The 27,859-nt window shown below is 37.5% G+C and overlaps 1 protein-coding gene and 1 long non-coding RNA gene across 7 annotated transcripts in view; one reads left to right on the top strand and one right to left on the bottom strand.

Moving 5' to 3' along the window:
- Positions 1–2,215: 2,215 nt before the first annotated feature.
- LOC138339520 (uncharacterized) lies at positions 2,216–11,782 on the bottom strand. The gene is made up of 2 exons (XR_011212324.1): positions 11,649–11,782; positions 2,216–2,492 (listed from the first exon to the last, which is right to left on the bottom strand). It is a non-coding gene; the product is annotated as an uncharacterized lncRNA (long non-coding RNA).
- Positions 11,783–16,856: 5,074 nt separating this feature from the next.
- LOC138339519 (uncharacterized) overlaps positions 16,857–27,859 on the top strand; it is an 85,231-nt gene continuing 74,228 nt past the window's right edge. For 3 of the 6 annotated variants that reach the window (XR_011212319.1, XM_069291196.1, XM_069291197.1), the window contains exon 1: positions 17,665–17,711. The gene's annotated coding sequence lies outside the window, so the exon portion shown is untranslated. Of the gene's footprint in view, positions 17,104–17,664; positions 17,712–18,443; positions 18,897–24,615; positions 24,675–26,020; positions 26,111–27,859 lie in introns of those variants that run through there. The other 3 variants (XR_011212320.1, XM_069291199.1, XR_011212318.1) reach the window with 3 other exon arrangements.

Below are 27,859 nucleotides of genomic sequence, written 5' to 3' on the forward strand. Positions count from 1 at the left end.
GGCACCAAGTAAGACAATGCTTGGTCTCCAAGTTGGATGACAAAGTAGAATAAATATCACATGTCAAATAGTTTACTTTGGCTCATAGTAACTAAATCTTTTGAAATAATAATAATATTGCTAACAATGTAGCCCTATAATAATAAGATTGCATGATTCAAACTATGATTAAAGTGAGTGTTAGTTTTTTGGACGGTCACTTAACTTATGATAAATTATAATCTTCGAGGGACTATGATTATCATATATCGTAAAATTCGATGACCATCCAGACAACTAATTCTCACTTTAATCGTAGTCTAATTCATGTAATCTTGTTATTAGATACTATTCTTACTCAGCAAAATAGTTGTACAAGCTTATTAAGCAGTGATTTAAAGAGTTGTGATCTTGTTGGTAATTTATTTTTAAAAAATTGATCCAGAGAGTGGTTTTGATGGTGAAGTCTCGATCGAATTTCCATTTTTAATGGAGTTTGTGGTGTTTGATTTAGACTATATAAAAAGTGCATTATATTAGTGTTTCGATCTATGGTCTAAATCAAACACCACAAGATCCTTGAACATGGAAACTCGATCGGGACTTCATTCACCATCAAGACTACTTACTAGAACATTTTTGAAATAAAAATCATCAACATGATCACAACTCTTTAAATTACTGTTTGATAATCTTTTACAGCTATCATGCTGCGTAAGAACAGTATCGTATCAAACCACATGCTTCTGGTTTTGTATCTAATATTAATAATCAGAATTATGTTCTAGTTATTCCTTGTCATTGAACTCTTATAAAGTTAATAAGTAAAATCACAAAAATTTTAATGTATTTATAGGTTTGATTGCAACCTTTTTTTTCTTGATGCTGCACAAAATTGACAACCTTAAAAACATTTATCTACTTGACTAACTAAACTTCGATACACCTCCAATTTGTTGCATGACATAGCAAATTGTCTCAAACTCTTGTCGGAGCATGAGACTCCTTAAAAAAAATCGAGAGAAATGTTGTAGGGGTGTATTTCACCCGTGTTTCAAAATCAGAGGTATATTTAAGTTCCAATAGTCAAGTAACATGATGTTTTTTAAGTTAGTCAACAATTTAGAGATGAAATTAATAATTAATATCTAATATAGGTGTTTTTAATACTATATACTATTTTTTTCTTAAATTACTAAAATAAATAAATAAAAATAAACATTCACTTTTAACTTTTAATATAAGAATAAAATTTAATAAAACGGAAAGAATATTCGAGTATATTATGATACTAGTAAGTTTGACCACATGCCATAAATTATGACTTCGAAGATAGAAAAAAATTCAATCATGTTTAAATCATTTAATTTTGACACATTAATAGTATTACACTTATGGAAAAAAGGATCAAAATTATTCTTGAGTTTATTGTTAATAGGGTACTTTTACCCTACATTATCTTTTGGTGTAAAATATCATGACGATAATATATATAAGTATTAAACAACTTGTTAAGACCGAAATAAACAGGTATAATGCGGAAGCTAGCAAAGCAAACCTCAAAAGACAACGAGTAGGAAGATAGACAAGAAATATACCTACTCCAATAAAGGACATGTAACACCTCAAAAACTAGACTTAGAAAAGTGTAGAAAAATTTCACCTAAACCAGTTAACCACAGCAGGGTTCACGGACTGTGATAGGGTCCACTATATTGATCTGCCCATGTACTTCAGTCGTTACTCTTCCAGCAGTGTTGGACCACGAGACCCTTCATAGGACGTGGACCAACAGATAATCCATAGGAGAGCTCGTGAGAACTAGGCAGAACCCCACCAAGTCCATTATCAGACCACATGGACCTTTATGGTGAATCAATCCTCCGACATCCTAAGATAGTGCTAGTGGGCAATATCACCAACAAGGAGGAGATCAATATCAGTGTTATCATTGCTGAGGAAACTTTGTTAAAGAGATTTATTGGAGTGGGTGATTAGTTTTATGTAGTAAATTTAGGATTGATGTCTATAACTTGCTTGAAAATGGAACTTAACTGTCACGCCCGAGCCTTTACACTGGGGGAGGCTGGCACTCGAAGACTATTGAAATCCCTAAGAGAACCCCTGTCCTGGCTTGCTTAACTCACGAAAGACAATATTCATAATTATATAGATCGTAGAACTTAATTGAACTGAATAATAAATAATTGAGAATATTTTAAGATAAAATATTCAACTTGGTAAAAAATGGCAACCTATTTCTTAACAAATGAATAATAATGAAAACACCCAAAGGAATAACATCTGACTGTCTATCTATGAAGCCTTTAAAAATTGAAATGGATGTTAGGACAAACCCCACGACATCCTAATGAACTGAAATATGACTGAATACAATAAAGGGAGCCCTCCAGAAGGCAAGGAGGCTCACCAGATGACTCTGAGTTGCTCACTAGATTAAAATGTGTTGGATGCCAATCCTTGTCTCTTCTTCATAATGCGATGCATCCCAACTTATATCAGTACATTGAATGAACGAGTATGTGAGTGAAATGTTTACCATAACATAGGCTTGAAAAGAGTCTGAAAGAAACACTTACCTGCCTTTACTTAACTCAACTGATTTCAATATAAAGTAGTATAAATAAATGTAGTATAAAGAAAAGCTTTGAAACATGATTTTAAACAGTGTATTTACAAATATAATAATAATTTTTTATGTTTGCAAAGATACAATATAAACTCTGTTTGTATATGAAAATACAAATATTTCTGATTTATATAAAAATACGAAATACTTTTATGGGAGTTTCTCTTACCAACAACCATCACTTAAGAGATATAGTTATGATACAACATTTTACCTCATGCTGCCAAGGACCATTCTATACCTTTCCAGGGTATAGGACCTAACTCACTAAGTTGATCCACTAGTCTAAGTTAAAAATCACTAAAGGAATCATCTAAAAAGTATGATTCTTTTCTACCCACGATGGCTACAAGGTCTATGGGGGCTGTGAGTTCTATGAGCTCTCCTCCATATAGGTGCTCAATACTACTCCCAAAAATGATACTAGTTCTTATATTTAAAAACATACTTCTTTCTGTGATTTAGATAATTGCTCATAAACATAACTAAAAGGCTATCTTGGAAATCAATGTTTCACCTCTTGCTTAATTGTGAAAGCATTTACTCTTTTCTGAAAACTTTCTCAAAGTCTCTTTGGAAATCTCATTTTCCGTTCCTATTTAAATGTGAAAAACATTTAAAAAAAGTTCTTGGGAATACTTAGTTCCCTTATACTTCTTTGAAAAGAAGAACGTCAAATCTGAACACTTCGCTTAACTTTGTAACTTAAGCCTTAAGACAAGTTAAAATGTTTGTGAAAGCTTTTTGAAAAACTTTAAGAACTTATCTTGACTTAAGTCTCGACTTCTTGACTTGAATTTTTATATCTGGACTTGACTTAACTTGTTGACTTAACTCCTTACTTTCTTTGAATTGAATTCATGAATTCAAGGATCATAATTTGTGATAGGAAAAATATCATGACGTTCAGGAATAGTTTTAGATAGGAAGAACAAGGTTATTAAGAACCTTGGATTAAAAACTTGAATAGAAACCTTGAAGCCCTAGCTTGAAGGTAAATGATCAAGAAAACTTTTCTTGAGATTCTTGAATTACTTTCTTGAAATCTGTATGGCAAAGAATTAGGATTTTCACTAGTAAAGATGAAAATCTGATTGTTCCAACCTTTAATTAGTCAGCAAATTTATTTAGGGTTTTCTTGAAAGTAGATTCAATTACCTTTAATCGGATAGGTTATGGCTCACGTAACTCCTTATATTCTAAGAGATATGATCATTTTAATTTCACCCAAGTAGAAACTTACATCAAAACTTAATCCATAAGAAAACTTCAAGATAACTTATGAAGAACTCATCAAGACTCAATTTGAAAGATTTCAAGAACATAACTCATTGTAAGAAGCCTTATTCTGGTATGGACCTTGATGTCACAGACATTCCTTATCATTCAGAGAGTTAAGGGGAAGGCCAAACTATGGTAGGGTCATTGGCTACGTCAGTTCCTCGGTATTAAGTGTTAGGAGGACCGAGATTCTCCAAGGGTACACCTTAGGTAGGTGGTTTTATTGGTGCAGTTGGTGCTCCTTAGAGAAGAGTTGGGTTGATAGGTCCCAAGTAGGGTTCGTCGTTAATTTTTGACTATGTGTTGGGATTTCTAGATTGAGTAGGGTATAAACTCATATTGTTCCCTTCACATAAGCAGTTGAGTTAGGGGTTGGTAAGACGGTTGGATTTTCCTTTCCTATTAGCATCATAGCATCGAATATAGATAGAGCATATTTTTCTCCTTTTTTTGAGTCATGTGAGGGTTGTGGACCAATCATTCCTTGATATTTAGAATGATTGTGCTAAGAGTCTTTGCCATGAATATAGTAGTGACATAATTAAACTTTGAGGTGGGTATCAATTCAAAGGTCCTTCTTTCTTTTCAACCAATGTGTCCAATTGAGATGGCATCTCAGGTTCCATAAAGTTGTGAGGTAGGTCATTGTGCAGTAGGTAGAGTTTATACGAGTATTCTTATGTTGGTAATTTGGACCTTCTTGTGTTGGGTTTCATGTTATTCCAGTTGGGCCTTTGCATCCAGTAGCTCTTGGTAATTGCTTCGAGTTTTGTGGCTGATAGGCAACTATGTTAGTGTAACACAACCCCATTTTCTACGTAGACTAGTTCTATTTATAGGATAGTTATAAATTGCTTTGTGGTATAGCAATGAACTCGGTTCATATGCGACTAGTGACTACAGAATGAGTTTAAAGTGAATTGTCTATAGATATTAATGGGACCCAATTAAGTTGAAATCAATGGAAGTAATAAACTGGAGATGGTGGTTTATGAGTTTAAAGTTTAAATTGACATAGTGTATGTAAGTTTTAAGTTAAGATAAAGGTATTAAAGTCTAGAAATGGATTAAAATATTGAGATTCTTGCTTGACATAACTATGCTAGTAGTTAACATGTAGGTGGATCACCTACTTTGAGTTATTGACCATCTGAAAGAACCAAGTAGCTGCATCACCTACTAACACTCTTTTGAACATGTTATTGGGACAAATACACTACCACCTACTTGAATTAATCTAGACCAAGTTGATTAGCAGAATAAAGGGAAACAGAAAACCAATACATTACCACCTACTTGAATTAATCTAGACCATATTGATTAGCAGAATAAGGGGAAATCGAAAGCCAAGGCCCAATATTCTCAAGTACAAAAAGGCCCAATTTAAAAGTCCAAGTAGGTGGATCATCTTCTTGCATTAGTTATGGCTCAAATTGACAAGCATAGAGGGTTAATTTGCAGCAAGGCCCAACAAGTGTTTGAAGTCACGAAGTCCAAGTTAAAAGGCCTAGTAGGTGGTTCACCTACTGGAAAATATATGGCCAAAAATAGTCCAAGAAAGTGGGCATTGCTTCTCCTTTTTAAAGGGATAAAGATCAAATTTTTTGCTTCATTATTAACTTAGAAATGTAAGATTTATTAAGTTTCTCTCTTGGTCTTTCCTGGATTAACCCAATATCCCTAAAACACCTAGGTTTCTTTAATATTGTCCACTTTTCAAGTAAAATTTGGAGAGATTCAATTCTGGAAGTACAAGTTTAATAGATGAATTTCTAGAAATTAAGGTAAGGCTACTTCTCATTTTTGCCTCTCTATAAATACAGGTTTTGGGTGGAGAATTTTGTATACATTTGTCAAGAACTTATCCATGGTCCTAAATCCTTTAGTTCAATATTCTCCTGTTATGCTGAAAGATCTTTTGGGATTGATAGTGGCTACTATATTGTTGTTTGGGGCAGCTTGGGTATCTTGGCAAAGGATATATGAAGTTTTAATAATGGATAGAAGAAGGCTTTGTGGTTCACCACTTGTGTAATGGTTGTATAGGACTACATTTCTTAAAGTGTGTAGATCTTATTTTTGGAGGGCCTAAATTTGATTAGCTTCTAACATTATATTAATCGTGACTTGTATTATAGATTAGCACCAAAAAGGGTAGCTGAAACATGATATTTATATTTGTAAGAAAATAAGGTATGTTAGGCGATTCGATTTTCTATTTCATTGGCATGAATCCGACACCTGTATTACAAAGTAAGCTTTATAAGTTCTCTTGGTAGTTACTGAACCATATTTGTCTTTCCTACTCCCTAGAGCATTAAAGTGAGTACTATAATATGAGTTTATTACTAAATGTACGTGCTTACTCTACCAAGTAATAGCATGCAAGGTAAACGTATTTCCTTGTCAATGTACCCTTGACATATATTCCCCTTATATAACTAAAAAAGATCCTAGATTGCACATGGTAATATTTTTATATGTTGGATATACAATCTGACCATATCAAACCAACTTGTTTAACCTTTCTATTCTATGGTAAATATCATCTTTTAACATGTTCTTATATTCTCTTTATTAATTATTATTCCCACTATGTTAGACAATAATGTTACCCCACAAAATGTGTACTTACTCTATTGTACATTTTTATATGTACTTATTTGGGGTATGTATCCATCCTTCAGTTGAATTTGTCCACGTTCTCCCTTGGTTTCATTATCATACATACATTGTATTCGATATTAATTAGTGAGTAAATGGCTTGATTATAGAGTTCAAATCTCTTCGCTGAATGTTACTTGTCTTCACTTGATATTCTCCAATTTGAGATGTAAACATGCTTAGTGAGTCATATAAGCTCCTAAGTATTTCGTTGGTGTCACTTTTGCTTCCCATGTCATTGTTATTTTACCAAGTCCTTATTCATATGTCTTCTACTACTGGTCCATGCTCTAAATCTCAACAATAATTATTCCCACAAAAATAAAAATCTCAAAAGAGTTATGGTTATTGAACGAACAATCTCAAATGAGTTAGGAACTGATAAACAACAATTCAACTATTAAAAAGAATCTAAGTGAAACAATCAGTATAATTATGGGTGGAAGCCCAGAGGCAAATGCCTAGCATGGGTCAATCCCAATTGGTATAGAATGGTGACAACTCAGGGACGAAAGCCTTGCATGAGACAATCCGAATTTGTATAAAAGGGTGTTAACTTAGGGGAGAAAGCCTAGCATGGGTTGATCCTAATTTGTGGAATTATGAGGAAAACATCCAAGGGTTTAAAAGGCCTAGCATGGTTCATCTTCTTCTACCACTGATCTGCAGGTCATTTGTGTCATATGTCTTAAAATGATTATGACAAACAGAAAGGTAAAGAGAAGAATGTAACATACACGATTCAAAAGTATAACCAAAGACTGTCTCTAATCCCTATCTATTGGTATTTCGTTTAAGTTGAGTTCTCATTTTACATATGTTTTTATTATGCCTTACAGTACATTCTTTCGTACTGACATCCCTTATTGGGGACGCTGCATTTCATGTTGTAGGTACATGTACTCAACAAGTAGTTCTCCCTAATAGAAGAACATGATACTCAATGGTTATTGGTGAGCTCCAGGTTGATTTGAGGCTTTGTCGAGTCTTTACTATGTTTATTTTCATAGTCTTATAGTCATTGCTTCTAGTAGAGGCTTTGTATACATTGTAAAGCTATTATGTGTGTTCATAGTTTAAATTGTCAAAGGTATCAGTTCAGCTAGTCGACATGTGTTGTATATGAAGCTCCTAATTAGTAAATCTATCTGCATAGTAGTTTACTTTCTAATCATAAGCCACTTGTAAAGCATGTGTTCATATGGTACTTTTCCGCTTCATCTAGGGTTGGGGTGTGATAAAAATGTTATTTAAGCAGTTGATCTTAGGGATTCTACAAAGCCATGTCTAGTAGAGCCTTACTTATGAATGTGTTGAGCGCCACATTTATATTAGGGGCTTCTTGGGAATTTAGGAATTGTTACTTTTCTTTATAATCCAAATCGTGAGAGCAATGTTAAGAAGTCAATTTCCACTCACACTTGATCATTTAATTCATATAATGCTTACTATGTTTAAGGTTAATCGTTGCTAAAGTGTCAACATGTAACATACAGAAAGGATCATAAGTTATAAAAATTAGAGTAGATTGGGCTCATTTTATTCTACAATCCCACTCCATATAATATGTAAAGGTTTTTATGGTATTTGCATTTTAAGTTGCATTTGTACCCATTTCTACCACATTGGTTCAATTGAGAAAGATAAAGTATATGCTTAAAAAATGATTGGTTACCTAGTTACGTATATGAGCTACATCATTTCCAGGCAGATCTAGGAGGATATAACCAACTCTTGAGTTCTATATTTCCTCCATATTTGTAGGATCTATTCCTATAGAGGACACTCGTTCTTAGTTTGTGCTATACATTGAATTATTGGCATTCCACCTGTACTAGAAAGTGGTGTAGTTGAACCAGTTTCTTTTGGTTGGAAGAAAGCAGTGACACAATTTGATAGGTGAATGTATGAGTGCAATAGTGTTACTAGTGATTCCCCTATTTGGCTGACAAGGCCTATATTCTCACCATATATCATCCCGAATATGTTAATAGTTTTATTTGTATATTTCACCAGCCACCCTAAATAAGTACTAATAACATTTATATTCTTTTCATGGTTATAAAATTTAGGGATAAGTGTGGTAATTTTTGAAAATTATATATGTATGTTAGTTCCTATTAGGATGTACGTTTTTTATTCAGAGGATTAGGATGTGACTAAAGGGTAAGGTTAACAAAAGGAAAATTTATTGGTTAGACCTAAGTTGTGATTAGTCCGGTTGTACATAGTGGAATTAGAGTACATGAAGCTACTAGTTTTGATCAAAAGGTACTTAAAGGATAAAATGCAAGTGAGAATGAAGCTTGAGTGACACGGGCAGAAAATGTATGTAGAGCTTCTAGTTGGAAAGAGATGGGATATGTCAAATTCATAAACATAGGGGTGGGGTGATATGAGGATGCCCTAGAGGAGTGAGTTAGGTTGTTATGAAAGAGTGATTTCAAGTGTATGAGGAAAAAAAATGGTATCAATTCTTCAACCCTAAACTATATGGTGCACCTGGGAAAAACATTGTGAACCTTTGTTACACAAAGAAGTCAATTTTAGCATTGGTTCAAGCCTTGATATTAGGTCTTGATAACAACAAGAAAACGAGTTGAATAGAAAGGTTATCTATATAGAAGATACATGGGCCTAGTTCATCCATGTAATTAGTATAAAAGAGAAGTACAACATTAGACACATGTATATACATTAATGAAATTGATTAGAGTTACGACAAGATTCATTTAATATATGTGTGCATTAATTTGTCAATTATAGTCTATTGAATGAAGGGAGAGGAAAAATTGACCACATTCTAGTAGTTATTATTTCCTATATGCATGGTAAATGAGTCGGAGAACCCTCACTTATTATACAAAAAAAAGAGGTTCTATAAATATGACCAGACCTATCTAGTTAAGCCCAAAGCGGCTAACTCTAAGATTTTATGAATCCTGACTTTATAGTACCTGCCATTTACTTGTTAATATAGTTCTTGTTTTATAGTGCTTTCAAGCTTCACTATTAATTTTCTATTATGACTTTCAAGAGGCACCAGACATTGAGTGTGATGTAACAAGCTAGTAATGAAGGCAATGCTGACTTTGGACTCCCACTCCTACAGATGAACTATTAAGGATCTTATTTTTCTATCTTAACAGAATTATTTTTATTGACTTAGATAGAAGACAAATGTCACGACCCAACCCGATGGGCCATGACTAGTGCCCGTTTTGGACACCCACATACAAACCTGCTAAGTATAACCAACTGAAACTAAGACAATATGGAATTTAATCAAATCAAGCCAACCCCAACGTCATATATATATAAGAGGACCTGTCTCATAAGGAGTCATAACCATTCAACCATAACAGCATACGCGAGCCGACAAGGCCGCCACTATTCAAAGCATAATAACATACGTATGCCGACAAGGCTGCCACTACACAATACACAATGATGTATACAGCCTACAAGGCTGCCCCTGTACAAGCGGACATCCCAAACAAACTATGTCCAGACCATTATCCAAAACATATATATACAACCCACATAATGTCCACAGACCTCTAAGAGTACATTAGTGAAACTCGACGGGACAGGGCCCCACCATACCCATAGACGAGCAAAAGACTACACAAAAGTTATGTACCAAAACGACTGGACTCCGGAACAGTAGAGCTCTCCCAATCAGCAGAGTAGATATCCTAGGCGGGAGGATCACCGAACTGTGCGTCTACACTTGCGGGCATGAAACGCAGCCCCCCCCCCTCCCGAGGAAAGGGGGGTCAGTACGGACAATGTACTGAGTATGTAAAGTATAAGGTAAAGATGACAGGATACCAATATGGCAAGTCGAAACAAAATATCTCTACACATATACCCTTTTAAGTGAAAATCATGCATATATTTAACATTTAAGGTGCCCAGCTTCCCTAGTAAGGGGCTCGGCAAAATAATCATCACGTTATCTCCGTCATCATCATCATCATAACCATCCTCATCACCAATCATATATATAATATACATACCCGACCCTCTAGTGAAGAACTCGGTGACATATGCAAGAAACTCCAAACGAACATTACCCGGCCGGGACTCGGTGAAATGATAAATGTCTCTATGCACGAGCAGAATATTATGAGCAACCATATGCAATTAAAATCATTTCTTATAACTCAATAGAACAATCAACGTGAACCAGCAAGGAGTATTACCAAAGATTAATGTTTTATCAAGATTATGAACCTTTAATACGATATGGAAACGTAAAATCTCAATGACTCTAAGAAGCATTACCATAGATATTAGAGATCATAATAGCCTTAGACATAGCCTATATATAGAGGAATAATTGTGGAAGCAAGAATATACGTCACCAAGATGCTCTAGAGGTAAGTATCAAATCTGTCCGTTATTCGCTTATTTTTAAAAGTCATGCCAAACAGAGAAAGAAGGGACAGCGTTACATATCGTATAATCGAGCCGCACGTCCAATATTTACTGCTCAAGCTATTAATCTATAACAAGCAACAATCGTGCCGCAATTAGATAAACATCGTGCTTTACTTTCTTGTAAGCTAGCTAATAATCTAACGAAAATTCGGCAGCACTTCCCCTATTTTCCTTACTTCGTCCCAATCCGACAACAATCCAAATTATCCACAGCAATACCAATAACACATATAAAACCCAAAGAATCATATTAAACAGCCCCCTCCCCAAAACAGTTCCGTCTCGGCAACCATAGCAGCGAAGCAACGACACACCGAGCGATAACTCATTTTATAATTCGCAACACATCTACCTTATCGTATTCATCCTTTGGAGTATATACTCATAATCACATTCAACATATACATAATGCCAAAACAGAATTTTCCTGCAATTTGCTTTAATCAAAACAGCCCAAGCACCAACACGAAACCACTAATAATCCGATTATGGTTTCCGTTCATACTTAGCACATTCAATAACTAAAACAAACTTCCTAAGCTATTGGTCACGCCCCCTTCTTAAAATTAATGGATAATTAACAAGGGTATTCTAAAGAATTAACACACCAAACAAGGAGATTACTAACCAAATTATTTGCAGCTGCTGGCCAAGAGTTGCAGGGTTGGTTTCTCCATTTCCATGGCTGCCTAAGACAAGTGGTGAAGAAGAAGATGATATGCAGCAAATGCATTTCACCACTTTATTTAGCATGGAGTGGATTTCTCCACCTCATTTAATAGTATGAAGTGGAGGCAGCCCCCCTCTACACCTGTCCACTAAGGCCAGCCCACAATCTGATCCCTTTTTAATTTTTGCCTTGAGTGGTGGGGCCCACTGGATTAAATTAATCCTAATCAGCCACCAATTATGAGTGGTGGAGCCCATTGGATTAAATCAATCCAAATTAGCCACTAATTAATCCCTCACTTAAAGTTAATGGGACTTACATTAGCCAACTCATACTTAATATCACATTTGGAAATAACATCCTTGCCTAATATTTCTTTACGTCTTCTAGATCACGATGCGCACTACGTATAAAAAAATATGAGGCATAACAACAAATCCCATTAGCAGAATACCTATAAGAATTCTTAGGATATTGAAGAGCGTATGTGGGGAAATAAATTGTATGTGCTTCATAGTGAGTAAGAAATTTGAGCAGAACTATCCCACCGGTGACTTAGCGCTTAAGATAGTGTGTTTACCCTTAATATAGTAGAGTGGTTTTATAGGATATTTCGTAGTTTCCAAAGATTTCTTGTTAAATGTTATGCACAGTGCATGTTCTATAACTTATCTATTTGTATATTATTACCCTTGTGGATCACTTTCTCAAATGTTACCTAATGTCGTAGAATGCTTACATGTAACTGTTATCTGCTTCAAAGAAACCTTGTTATTGTTATATGTTTTTGTAGGACCTTTTCCTTACATGTTATTTTTTGCACAGGTTACTTTTCATATAGCAGTTTTCCAAATTGTGTGGGTAATGCATGGTAGATCATATGCTATGGTAAAAAAAAAATTAGTGCTCTTGGATTATATGACTCGCATATCACTTGTTTTCATATCATATGCATCATAACCAATTTATATATATACATATTACATGTCTCGGATCCTACTTTCTTAAACATTAGAGGCCTTATAGCCTTTCTAGCCCTTTCTCATGTGGTTATATATCATGTGTACTTAATTGACATATTATTCCACTAATCCATACAATATAACACAATTGATCAATGTGATTTTTTATGGTAGTTCATTTTCTTTTATGTCTACATGTCATATAGTCTACTTGCTTGCATAATATATATATTTATTAGCTTTTCTGCTCATGCATCATATGCTCATCTATTCAATTTCCTACAATTCTTACAATAGTTTATCCACTCACATGCTACCCTACAATTCATATGTGCGTATACACCACATTATTTTATAGCTTAATGCTTGTGTACCATGCTCTCCCTTTTGGGATAGTATGCAGGCATGTGTCATACCCAATGTGACTTGTTTATCGGTGTAGTATTCCCCTCTGTGCTTACTGACTTGAGTTTTGAATAACCTGGGAAAATGTTTCCTTGTAACATTATTTAGTGAAAAGTTTGATCGTAAAAGGCTGGTCATATAGGTAAATTTTATCACAACCATAGGTAAATAATTTATCATGATTTTGTATCAGAAGGTGAGACATAAAACATTAGAGATATTATTAATAGCTATGCATTCTTATAAGATTCACCTTTGAAAAGCATCATAGGATAAAAGAGAAGGGAAAGTAGAGCCCCAATAGATTAGGCCTATGATTTTATATGTCAGTTCCATATAAAAATTGGGAGATACCATAGTAATTCTTGATTTTTAAGGCCTGGAGGCTAGCACACAAGGTTGAAGGACTAAAATGTAACATAAGATACTTGGGTATAGAAGATGGTAGATATAATACACCTCCTCATTCTAAACATCAACATAAGGATCTGAGATCATGTTATCTCCTTATATGATTATAAGTCCTACTAACATTTGTATATTTGATATGTCAATTGAATGTCTTGTGTTTAGGTTTGTTAAATTCCTTATTTGCATGAGTTGTATTTGTGTATCTTCAGTGAATTACATGTTCAAGAAAAGGGTTTAATTTGTTATATTCTGATTTCATAAACCATATCTATTGAGACATCATGCAAGACGTGTTTTAGATAAGTCAATATATTTTTTTATAGTTCTGTTTACAAAGGAAACTCTCACAAATCACCTAATGGTATTTCAACGTTAATTAAACAGTCAGCTTCACCTATCATTCTAGGACAAATGATTATAATGGGGGTGGAGGGGGAGAATATAACACCCCTTTTTTACGTGTACTAGTTCTATTTATATGACACTTATGAATTACCTTTTGGTATAGTCATGGACTCGATTTCCTATGCGACTAGTGACAATAAAATAGGTTTGAAGTGAACAATATGTATCAATTAAGGGGACCCGATTAATTTGAAATGGATGGAAGTATTGGAACTTTAGATGGTGGTATTAGAGTCTCGTATTAAAATTGAACTAGTGTATATAAGTTTTAAACTAAGCTAAAGGTATTAAGGTCTAGAAATTGAATACAATTGTGAGGTGCTTGCTTGACTTGACTAATCTAGTAGTTGGCAAGTAGGTGCATCACCTACTTTGACTTATTGACATTCCTAAAGGACCAAGTAGGTGCATCACCTACTAAGACTCTTTTGACCATGTTATTGGGCCAAGTACATTATTACCTACTTGAATTAATCGAGTCCAACTTTATTAGAAGAATAAGGGGAATTGGAAATCCAACACCCAATATTTTCAAGTCCAAAAAGGTCCAATTTAAAAGTTCAAGTAGGTGGATTGCCTACTTTCATTAATTATGGCCCAAATTGACATAAATATAGGGATAATTGGCAAAAAGGCCCAACAAGTGTTGGAGTCAAAAAGTCCCAAGTTAAAAGGCCAAGTAGGTGGGTCATCTACTTGAAAATATATGGCCAAAATTGGCCAAGAAAGTGGGCAAATGCACCATCATTTTAAAGGGGTAAATATCAAATCTTTTACTTCATTTTTAACTTACAAAATTTAAGATTTATTAAGTTTCTCTCTTTGTCTTTGTTGGATTAATACAACAGCCCTAAAATGCCTTAAAGTTACTGAATATTGTTCAATTTTTTCAAGTAAAAATTCTCAGGAGATCTTCAGCTGTTGAAGTAGAAGTTTAACGGATGAATTTCAAGAAACTAAGGTAAGGATACTTCCAATTTTTTCTACATTTTTCAAGAACTCATGGATGGTCATAAATCCTTGAATTCAATATTCTTCTATTACGCTGAAAGATATTTGGGAATTGATAGTGGCTGGCTTATGTATATTGTTGTTGGGGGAAGCTTGGGTATGTTGTCAAATGAAGTATGAACTTGTATTAATGAGTAGAAGAAGGGTGTGGTGGTTCACCATGTGTGCAATGGTTGTATGGGCCTACTTCCCGTCAAGTGTTTAACTTCTATTTTTGGAGGGCCTTAACATTTTTAGCTTCTAACATTAAATTAATCATGATAGACTAATCAATTTTCTATTTCTTTGGCATAAATAAAAAAACACTTGTATTACAAAGTAAGATTTCTAAGTGCCCGTAGTAGTGACTGATCTACAGTTGTAGTTTTTACTAGAAAATTAAAGTGGGTACAATAATATGATTTTATGAGCAAATGTACTTGCTTACCTTACCAAGTATTAACATGGGAGGTTTAAACATATTTTATCATCAAAGTACCCTTGGTATGTGTTCCCCTTATATAAATCAAAATGATCCTATATTAGATATGGTACATATGTATACATGTTGGTTACACAATCTGCGCATATCATGCAATCTTGCTTTCTATTCCATCGTAAATGTCATATTTTCACATGTTAATATGTTCCCCTTTTTTTAGTTATTACTCCCACTATGTTATGACTTTAATGTTACCTCACAAAATCATCACTTGACCTATTTTACATTTTTATACGTACTTACATGCAATATTTATTAGTATTTAAATGGAATATGCGCACATTCTCCCATGGTTCCACGTTCATGTATACATTATTATATATTATAGTTAGCCAGTTATTTGATATGATATAGAGTTCAAATTTCTTGGCTGACTGTTAAATGTCTTCACTTGATGTGTTCCAATTTGAGATGTCAACACGCTCAATGAGTCATATAAGCTCCTTAGTTTTTTGTTGGTGTTACGTTTGCTTCCCAAATTATTGGTATTATCGCAAGTCCATATTCATATGTTTTCTAATACTGGTCAGTAGTTCTAAATATCAATAATGATTATGACCACTAAAACAACAATCTCAAAAAGTTAAGGTTATGTAAAGAACAATTTCAAAAGAGTTATGAACTGATAAACAACAGCATCAATGATTAAAGAATCTATATGAAGCAATCTGTATAATTATGGGTGAAAGCCGAGGGGTAAATTCCTAGAATGGGTAGATCCCAATTCTTATAGAAGAGTGGCATCTCAGGTGCCAAAGCCTAGCATGGGCCGTTCGCAATTGGTATAAAAGGGTGGCAGCTCAGGGGCGATAGCCTAGGATGGGTCAATCCCAATTTGTGGAATTATGAGGACATCATCCCAGGGGTTAAAATACCTAACATGGGTCATCCTCTTCTACCCCTGATCGGATGTTCATTTATATGATATGTCATATTAAGATTATCACACACGAAAAATAGAGAAAGGAATGTAACGTACACGATCCCAAAAGTATAAGCAAAGGTGGTCTCTAATTCGTATCTATTGGTTTTTTGTTTCACTCGAGCTCTCGTTTTGCATAATTGTTGTACTATTCCATACATATTTAGTAAATTCATTCATACTTACATTAATGTATTTTATGTTGCAAGTACAAATACTCAATTAATAGACTTCCCCAATTGAAGAATATGATACTCAGCGGTTGTTGGTGAGCTCCATGTTGATTCAAGGACTTTCCGTATCTTTACTATGCACATTTTCATATTCGTACTATCATTGATTTGTTATGCCTCGTATTTTTTTTATACGTAGTGCGCATCGTGATCTAGAAGACGTAAAGAAATATTAGGCAAGGATGTTATTTCCAAATGTGATATTAAGTATGAGTTGGCTAATGTAAGTGCCATTAACTTTAAGTGAGGGATTAATTAGTCGCTAATTTGGATTGATTTAATCCAATGGGCCCCACCACTCATACATGGTGGCTGATTAGGATTAATTTAATCCAGTGGGCCCCACCACTCAAGGCAAAAATTAAAAAGGGATCAGATTGTGGGCTGGCCTTAGTGGACAGGTGTAGAGGGGGGCTGCCTCCACTTCATACTATTAAATGAGGTGGAGAAATCCACTCCATGCTAAATAAAGTGGTGAAATGCATTGCTGCATATCATCTTCTTCTTCACCACTTGTCTGAGGCAGCCATGGAAATGGAGAAACCAACCCTGCAACTCTTGGCCAGCAGCTGCAAATAATTTGGTTAGTAATCTCCTTGTTTGGTGTGTTAATTCTTTAGAATACCCTTGTTAATTATCCATTAATTTTAAGAAGGGGGCGTGACCAGTAGCTTAGGAGGTTTGATTTAGTTATTGAATGTGCTAAGTATGAACGGAAACCATAATCGGATTATTAGTGGTATCGTGTTGGTGCTTGGGCTGTTTTGATTAAAGCAAACTGCAGGAAAATTCTGTTTTGGCATTATGTATATGTTGAATGTGATTATAAGTATATACTCCAAAGGATGAATACGATAAGGTAGATGTGTTGCGAATTATAAAACGAGTTATCGCTCGGTGTATCGTTGCTTCGCTGCTATGGTTGCCGAGATGGAACTGTTTTGGGGAGGGGGCTGTTTAATATGATTCTTTGGGTTATATGTGTTATTGGTATTGCTGTGGATAATTTGGATTGTTGTCGGATTGGGACGAAGTAAGGAAAATAGTGGAAGTGCTGCCGAATTTTCGTTAGATTATTAGCTAGCTTACAAGAAAGTAAAGCACGATGTTTATCTAATTACGGCACGATTGTTGCTTGTTATAGATTAATAGCTTGAGCAGTAAATATTGGACGTACGGCTCGATTATACGGTATGTAACGCTGTCCCTTTTTTCTTTGTTTGGCATGACTTTTAAAAATAAGCGAATAACAGACAGATTTGATACTTACCTCTAGAGCGTCTAGGTGACGTATATTCTTGCTTCCACAATTATTCCTCTATATATAGGCTATGTCTAAGGCTATGATGATCTCTAATATGTATGGTAGTGCTTCTTAGAGTAATTGAGATTTTACGTTTCCATATCGTACTAAAGGTTCATAATCTTGATAAAACATTAATCTTTGGTAATACTCCTTGATGGTTCACGTTGATTGTTCTATTGAGTTATAAGAAATGATTTTAATTGCATATGGTTGCTCATAATATTCTTCTCATGCATAGAGTCATTTATCATTTCACCGAGTCCCGGGCCGGGTAATGTTCGTGCGGAGTTTCTTGCATATGTCACCGAGTTCCTCACTAGAGGGCCGGGTATGTATATTATATATATGATTGGTGATGAGGATGGTTATGATGATGATGATGACGGAGATGACGTGATGATTATTTTGCCGAGCCCCTTACTAGGGAAGCTGGGTACCTTAAATGTTAAATATATGCATGATTTTCACTTAAAAGGGTATATGTGTAGCGATATTTTGTTTCGACTTGCCATATTGGTATCCTGTCATCTTTACCTTATACTTTACATACTCAGTACATTGTCCATACTGACCCCCCCTTTCCTCGGGGGGGGGGGGGCTGCGTTTCATGCCCGCAGGTGTAGACGCACAATTCGGTGATCCTCCCGCCTAGGATATCTACTCTGCTGATTGGGAGAGCTCCACTGTTCCGGAGCCCAGTCGTTTTGGTACATAACTTTTGTGTAGTCTTTTGCTCGTCTATGGGTATGGCGGGGCCCTGTCCCGTCGAGTTTCACTAATGTACTCTTAGAGGTCTGTGGACATTATGTGGGTTGTATATATGTGTTTTGGATAATGGTCTGGACATGGTTTGTTTGGGATGTCCGCTTGTACAGGGGCAGCCTTGTCGGCTGCGTACATCATTGTGTATTGTGTAGTGGCAGCCTTGTCGGCATACGTATGTTATTATGCTTTGAATAGTGGCGGCCTTGTCGGCTCGCGTATGCTGTTATGGTTGAATGGTTATGACTCCTTATGAGACAGGTCCTCTTATATATATATGACGTTGGGGTTGGCTTGATTTGATTAAATTCCATATTGTCTTAGTTTCAGTTGGTTATACTTAGCAGGTTTGTATGTGGGTGTCCAAAACGGGCCCCAGTCACGGCCCATCGGGTTGGGTCGTGACAAAGAGTGGTATCAGAGTGGTTCTTCCTCGGAAGTGTCTACAGACCGTGTCTAGTAGAGTCTTGTTTATCGGTGTGTTGTGCACCACATCTATAAACAAGAAGCTACAGGACATTTAGGATGTCATTCTTTCTTCTTATTCTAGATCGTGCGATAGAGCTATATTAACAGGATAATTCCTCTCTAACAAATCCGTGTGTTTTCAGCTATGCCTCCAAAGAAAACGACAGCCGCCCAGAAGGGAAAATCGGTAGCAGAAGGTACTAGTCAGACCCGAAGAGTTACTAGGGCCCGTGCCCAGTCTATGCCTGGTATGATGCTCCAGTCAGAGAGCTCTGCTACACCCCCACCGCCAGATGAGCTTAGAGCAGCAGCAGCTCCAGTTCGGGGGACACCACCAGCCCCCGAGGCCCCAACATCTGAACCTCCAGCTCCTCAGTCAGGGGCGGAGGATAGGGCCATGAGAGATGCGGTTCAATTGCTGACTAGATTAGTGGTAGATCAGGCTCGCAGGCATGGACTAGGAGTTGATCATGCGGACAGATCTGATAGCTTAAGGGCTCGTGACTTCTTAAGTTGTAATCCTCCAGAGTCCTTTGGGTCAAGGCCCCAGGATGATCCGCAAGAGTTTATTCGTCAGGTGCAGCGTACATTGAGGATAATCAAGGCTTCGGAGACCGAGTTTGTTGAGTTGGCTACGTATCATTTGCGGGATGTAGCTATTAATTGGTATGAGTCTTGGGAGTTATCTAGGGGTGAGGGTGCTCCTCCAGCGGTATGGGATGAATTTGTGGAGGCTTTCCAGGGCCACTTCCTGCCTCCAGAGATGAAGCGAGCTAGAGTCGATAGATTCTTGCGTTTGAAGCAAAATGGCAGGAGCGTTCGAGAGTATAGCCTCGATTTTGATTCATTGGCTAGGCATGCGCCTACTATTGTGGCTGATATGGCAGAGAGGGTACATCGTTATGTGATGGGATTGGATCGTTATCTGATTGACGGTTGTATGGCAATGACTCTTCAGCCAGGTATGGACATTGCTCGGGTGCAGGCATATGCACAGGGGGTAGAGGATCGGCATCGGGGACGTCATCCAGATAGAGATTATAATAGAGGCCAGCATAAGAGGGCTAGATCAGCAGGTTATCCTGACGAGTTTCAAAGCGGGCAGTCTCAGCAGCATGTTAGATTTTCTTCCCAGCCAGCACAGAGTGCACCCCCACGTTTCATGTGTAGAGGGTTCGATCGTATGGGATATTCGGAAGCTAGTCAGAGCTCTAGGGCGTCAGGGTCACAGATGGGCCGGGGTTTGAGCCAGTCGAGGCCACCTTTGCCTCAGTGTTCTCGTTGTGGTAAGTCCCATCCTGGGGAATGTCGTTGGGCTACAGGTGCGTGTTTTTCTTGCGGCCGTCAGGGCCATACTATGAGGGAGTGTCACCTTAGAGGTAGTGCAGGTGGTATAGCACAGCCTACAGGGTCCGTTGCTGGTTCATCTTCTTCTGTGGCAATGCGCCCTATGGGGCAGGGTATTCAGGCGCCAGCAGGCCGTGGTGGAGCTTCCAGTTCTAGCGGTCCCTCAAACCATATATATGCTTTGACTAATAGGCAAGATCAGGAGGCGTCACCTAATGTGATCACAGGTATATTATCACTATTCTCCCGAAGTGTGTATGCATTGATAGACCCAGGTTCCACCTTATCATATATATCTCCCTTTGTTGCTAGTAGGATCGGAATAGAGTCTGAGTTGATAGAACCATTTGAGGTAGCTACACCTGTAGGAGATTTTGTCATAGCTACGCGAGTATATAGGAATTGTTCAGTAGTTATATATAGTCGTTGTACCGTAGCAGATCTAATAGAGTTAAATATGATTGAGTTTGATATTATCATGGGCATGGATTGGTTGGATGCTTGTTATGCTAATGTTGATTGCAGAGGAAAGATAGTTCGATTTCAATTTCCAGGGGAACCGATTATAGAGTGGAAGGGAAGTACAGTATCGCCGAAAGGTAAGTTCATTTCATACCTCAAGGCCGGGAAGATGGTTAGAAAAGGCTATATTTACCATCTGATTCGGGTGCATGACATAAAGGCAGAGGCACCGACTCTTCAATCAGTCCCGGTAGTTAATGAATTTCCCGATGTATTCCTCGAGGAACTTCCAGGCCTTCCTCCAGAACGGGAGATAGAGTTTACTATAGATGTACTGCCAGATACCCAGCCTATATCTATACCTCCTTATAGAATGGCACCTGCTGAGTTGAAAGAATTGGAAGAGCAATTGAGGGATTTGCTAGAAAAGGGCTTCATCAGGCCTAGTATGTCACCTTGGGGAGCACCGGTACTGTTTGTGAGGAAGAAGGATGGGTCGCTGCGGATGTGCATTGATTATAGGCAGTTGAACAAAGTAACAATAAAGAACAGGTATCCCCTCCTAAGGATTGACGATCTATTTGACCAGTTGCAGGGTGCAAAGTGTTTTTCAAAGATAGACTTGCGGTCAGGTTATCATCAGGTGCGGGTAAGGGAGGCAGATATTCCAAAGACGGCATTCCGGACCCGATATGGACATTATGAGTTTGGAGTGCTGTCTTTTGGGCTGACTAATGCTCCAGCAGTGTTCATGGATTTAATGAATCGAGTATTTAAACCATTCCTTGATATGTTTGTTATTGTATTTATAGACGATATTCTGGTCTATTCACGTTCAGAAGAGGAGCATGCAGATCATTTAAGGACGGTACTTAGGGTGCTTCAGCACCAGAAGTTGTATGCTAAATTTTCTAAGTGCGAGTTCTGGTTGACTTCAGTGGCATTCTTGGGGAATATTATTGGAGCTAATGGTATTCGGGTAGACACGCAGAAGATTGAGGCAGTAAAGACTTGGCCCAGACCTACGACACCTACTGAGGTACGCAGCTTTCTGGGGTTAGCAGGATATTACAGGAGATTCGTAGAAAAGTTTGCCTCAATTTCAGCGCCTTTGACAAGGCTAACTCAAAAGGCAGCCAAGTTCTAGTGGACAGATGCTTGTGAGCAAAGCTTCCAGCTATTGAAAGACAAATTGACTACGGCTCCAGTCCTAACTCTTTCGGAGGGACTTGACGGCTATGTTATTTATTGTGATGCTTCGGGTGTTGGGCTAGGATGTGTATTGATGCAGCATGGCAAAGTTATAGCCTATGCCTCCCGACAACTTAGGAAGCATGAAAAGAACTATCCTACTCACGATCTGGAGTTAGCGGTCGTGGTTCATGCCTTGAAGATATGGAGACATTATTTATATGCTGTCCATGTGGACATCTATACATCTCATAAGAGCCTCCAATATATCTTTAAACAGAAGGAGCTGAACTTACGACAGAGGCGGTGGTTAGAGTTGCTAAAGGATTATGATGTTGATATTTTATATCATCCGGGGAAAGCGAATGTTGTAGCAGATGCTCTTAGCCGTAAGTCCATGGGTAGCTTGACAGATGTACAACCAGAAAGGAGGGATATAGTTTGGGAGATTCAGCGGCTATCCAGTCTTGGAGTCCGTCTAGCTAATTCAGAAGATAGTGAAGTTTCTATTCGAGAGGTTGTTCAGTCCTCAATCATATATGAGGTAAAGAGACACCAATACAAGGACCCTATTCTGGCACAGTATAGAGATGCAGCTCTTCAAAAGGAAAAGACCCCATTTAAGGTTACACTTGACGGAGTGTTACGATATGAAGGCAGATTGTGTACCCGATACTGCGGGGCTACGATGGCAGGTTATGGGAGAGGCACACACTCTGCCCGTTATTCTATTCACCCAGGGTCAACAAAAATGAATCATGACCTTAGATGCTTATATTGGTGGGATGGCATGAAAAGGGACATAGCAGAGTTTGTTGCTCAGTGCTCGAATTGTCAACAAGTCAAGATCGAACATCAAAAGCCTGGTGGATTATTACAGGACATAGAGATCCCGACTTGGAAATGGGAGATGATTAATATGGACTTCATTACAGGATTACCTCGCACTCAACGGAAGTATGACTCTATATGGGTTATTGTAGATAGGCTGACGAAATCGTCCCATTTTCTTCCAGTCAGGACTACTTATTCGGCTGAAGATTATGCGAGGTTATATGTCAGGGAGATAGTGAGACTTCATGGGGTTCCCACGTCCATTATATCAGACAGAGGAGCTCAATTTACAGCCAAATTTTGGAGATCGTTTCAGAAGGGATTGGGGACACAGGTGAACCTTAGCACAGCATTTCACCCTCAGACTGATGGGCAGGCTGAGCGTACTATTCAGACACTAGAAGATATGTTGCGGGCCTGTATTATTGACTTCAAAGGCAGCTGGGATGACCACTTGCCGCTCATTGAGTTTGCCTATAATAATAGCTACCATTCTAGTATCCAGATGGCACCGTACGAGGCCTTATATGGGAGGAAGTGCAGATCACCTATTGGTTGGTTTGATATTGGCGAGACTAAGTTAATAGGCCCGGATGTGATTCAGCAAGCTGTTGACAAGGTGAAGCTTATTCAAGAAAGATTATTAGCAGCCCAGAGTCGACAGAAGTCATATGCAGATAATCGGCATCGAGATTTGGAGTTTCAGATTGGTGACTGGGTATTCCTGAAGGTATCACCCATGAGGGGTGTGATGAGATTCGGCAGGAAGGGGAAGCTCAGTCCGAGATACATTGGGCCTTATCAGATTGTTCGTAGGATAGGCAATGTTGCCTATAAGTTGGATCTACCATCTGATTTGGAGGCGGTACATCCAGTCTTCCATGTATCGATGCTACGTAAATGTATTGGTAATCCTTCTAGAGTATTCCCTGTAGATGATATTCAGGTAACAGAGGAGTTGTCATATGAGGAGAAACCCGTGGCTATACTTGATCATCAGGTTAGAAGGTTACGTACTAAGGATGTGGCTTCCGTCAAAGTGTTGTGGCAAAATAACAATAGGGAGGAGATGACTTGGGAAGCGGAAGACGAAATGAAGAATAAGTATCCTTACTTGTTCCTCGTACCTGCAGGTAATTCAATTTCTAGCTTGACTATATTGATAGATAATGAGATTATGTAGCTGTGAGGCATCTGTAAGTTACGGAATGCAGGTTGATAGGTATAACTTTTAGAGAGACCTCGCTGGAATTTGTTTTTGCAAGATGCTAACTTAACATTCGAGGATGAATGTTCCAAAGGGGGTAAGGATGTTATGCCTCGTATTTTTTTTATACGTAGTGCGCATCGTGATCTAGAAGACGTAAAGAAATATTAGGCAAGGATGTTATTTCCAAATGTGATATTAAGTATGAGTTGGCTAATGTAAGTGCCATTAACTTTAAGTGAGGGATTAATTAGTGGCTAATTTGGATTGATTTAATCCAATGGGCCCCACCACTCATAATTGGTGGCTGATTAGGATTAATTTAATCCAGTGGGCCCCACCGCTCAAAACAAAAATTAAAAAGGGATCAGATTGTGGGCTGGCCTTAGTGGACAGGTGTAGAGGGGGGCTGCCTCCACTTCATACTATTAAATGAGGTGGAGAAATCCACTCCATGCTAAATAAAGTGGTGAAATGCATTGCTCCATATCATCTTCTTCTTCACCACTTGCTTAGGAAGCCATGGAAATGGAGAAACCAACCCTGCAACTCTTGGCCAGCAGCTGCAAATAATTTGGTTAGTAATCTCCTTGTTTGGTGTGTTAATTCTTTAGAATACCCTTGTTAATTATCCATTAATTTTAAGAAGGGGGCGTGACCAGTAGCTTAGGAAGTTTGTTTTAGTTATTGAATGTGCTAAGTATGAACGGAAACCATAATCGGATTATTAGTGGTGTCGTGTTGGTGCTTGGGCTGTTTTGATTAAAGCAAACTGCAGGAAAATTCTGTTTTGGCATTATGTATATGTTGAATGTGATTATGAGTATATACTCCAAAGGATGAATACGATAAGGTAGATGTGTTGCGAATTATAAAACGAGTTATCGCTCGGTGTGTCGTTGCTTCGCTGCTATGGTTGCCAAGACGGAACTGTTTTGGGGAGGGGGCTGTTTAATATGATTCTTTGGGTTATATGTGTTATTGGTATTGCTGTGGATAATTTGGATTGTTGTCGGATTGGGACGAAGTAAGGAAAATAGGGGAAGTGCTGCCGAATTTTCGTTAGATTATTAGCTAGCTTACAAGAAAGTAAAGCACGATGTTTATCTAATTGCGGCACGATTGTTGCTTGTTATAGATTAATAGCTTGAGCAGTAAATATTGGACGTGCGTCTCGATTATACGGTATGTAACGCTGTCCCTTCTTTCTTTGTTTGGCATGACTTTTAAAAATAAGCGAATAACGGACAGATTTGATACTTACCTCTAGAGCGTCTAGGTGACGTATATTCTTGCTTCCACAATTATTCCTCTATATATAGGCTATGTCTAAGGCTATGATGATCTCTGATATCTATGGTAGTGCTTCTTAGAGTCATTGAGATTTTACATTTCCATATCGTATTAAAGGTTCATAATCTTGATAAAACATTAATCTTTGGTAATACTCCTTGCTGGTTCACGTTGATTGTTCTATTGAGTTATAAGAAATGATTTTAATTGCATATGGTTGCTCATAATATTCTGCTCGTGCATAGAGTCATTTATCATTTCACCGAGTCTCGGGCCGGGTAATGTTCGTGCGGAGTTTCTTGCATATGTCACCGAGTTCCTCACTAGAGGGCCGGGTATGTATATTATATATATGATTGGTGATGAGGATGGTTATGATGATGATGATGACGGAGATGACGTGATGATTATTTTGCCGAGCCCCTTACTAGGGAAGCTGGGCACCTTAAATGTTAAATATATGCATGATTTTCACTTAAAAGGGTATATGTGTAGCGACATTTTGTTTCGACTTGCCATATTGGTATCCTGTCATCTTTACCTTATACTTTACATACTCAGTACATTGTCCGTACTGACCCCCCCTTTTCTCGGGGGGGGGGGGGAGGGGGCTGCGTTTCATGCCCGCAGGTGTAGACGCACAGTTCGGTGATCCTCCCGCCTAGGATATCTACTCTGCTGATTGGGAGAGCTCCATTGTTCCGGAGCCCAGTCGTTTTGGTACATAACTTTTGTGTAGTCTTTTGCTCGTCTATGGGTATGGCGGGGCCCTGTCCCGTCGAGTTTCACTAATGTACTCTTAGAGGTCTGTGGACATTATATGGGTTGTATATATATGTTTTGGATAATGGTCTGGACATGGTTTGTTTGGGATGTCCGCTTGTACAGGGGCAGCCTTGTCGGCTGCGTACATCATTGTGTATTGTGTAGTGGCAGCCTTGTCGGCATACGTATGTTATTATGCTTTGAATAGTGGCGGCCTTGTCGGCTCGCGTATGCATTTATGGTTGAATGGTTATGACTCCTTATGAGACAGGTCCTCTTATATATATATATTATGTTGGGGTTGGCTTGATTTGATTAAATTCCATATTGTCTTAGTTTCAGTTGGTTATACTTAGCAGGTTTGTATGTGGGTATCCAAAACGGGCACTAGTCACGGCCCATCGGGTTGGGTCGTGACATGATTAGAGCAGAGTCTTTGTAGACTTTTAAAGCTATCATCTGTATTCATAGTTTTAGTTGACACATGTATTGGTTCAACTAGTCGACATGTGTTGTTTATGAAGCTTCTCATTAATGAATCTATCTGCATAGTAGTTTATTTTCTCATCATATGTTACTTTTAAAGCATGTGTTCATATGGTACTTGTCCGCCCTACCGAGTGTTGGGGTGTGGCAGTTAGAGATTATTGAAATGCCCCCAATACAATTTTCTAGGGGTAGTTCTATCTGGCAGAGGTAGATTTGGAAGATCACCACATCCTTCATGTGGCGATTCACTCGATAGAGGTATCTATGATTGTGGAAATTTGGGTAACTTGTCTAGACTGCGCCTATTGGGATTTTATTTTTTAGGTATTGCAAATATCTTATACTACTCAAACTATTCTCTGCAACAAATTTAAAGTGTGAGCGATAGTTTTCAATGGAAAATGCTCAACTAAGAGGTGGGGTCAAATCTCACAAGGAGTGTAAGGATAAGAATCCAAAATTAAATTAAATTGTGACTAATAAATTAGAACGAATAAGACAATTGGGTAGATTATTCCATGAAATTTAATTAAGAAATTTCAAGATCAAGTATTAGTAATATGATAAACAAAAAAGATTTCAATTGATTTTTAATATGATTGTGGGGGTGTAGGGGATTGTATTGATGCAAAGAAGTGTAAAATGCATTGCTCGACAAAGCATACCAGCAATAGATAAGTTGGGTCATCTTCAGTAATGATAATTTTCTTTCGATCTCATAGTAATATTTCGTAAAATCTCCTTCCTGTCCCGTAATGTGATTCACATATCAACCAATTAATTTGCTTTTACAACTAAAGTCAGCTACATTGGAAACATTGAGCCTGTTACCCACTCTTATTGGTCTCTTTCAAGAACTAATTAGAGATGTAAAGTAGGATTAAGTTGTTCGCCTTAACCCTTATATTAATCACATGCTAAGAGATTAATCTACAGTGAACAATAATAAAATAGTGAAATGCAACATACTTGATCATTTAAATCAATATGAAATCCCATGATTACACCCCTATAAATTGGAGTTTTACCAACCCATCACAAAGTACTGAGACTTCACATATCTTGATACAAGTCATGGATGTGATGAAATAAGTTAATTGTAATAAATAATGACTTTGATTCAATCTTAATATTTTTTGTTATAAGAGAAATTTTTTTGATTGGTCCTTGAGGAGTCATACCTTGAAGTTAAACCCGTAAACACCTCATCATAAG

This window comes from Solanum lycopersicum, chromosome 11 (assembly GCF_036512215.1).
Source record: "Solanum lycopersicum chromosome 11, SLM_r2.1".
In the NCBI taxonomy this organism is placed as follows: domain Eukaryota; kingdom Viridiplantae; phylum Streptophyta; class Magnoliopsida; order Solanales; family Solanaceae; genus Solanum; species Solanum lycopersicum.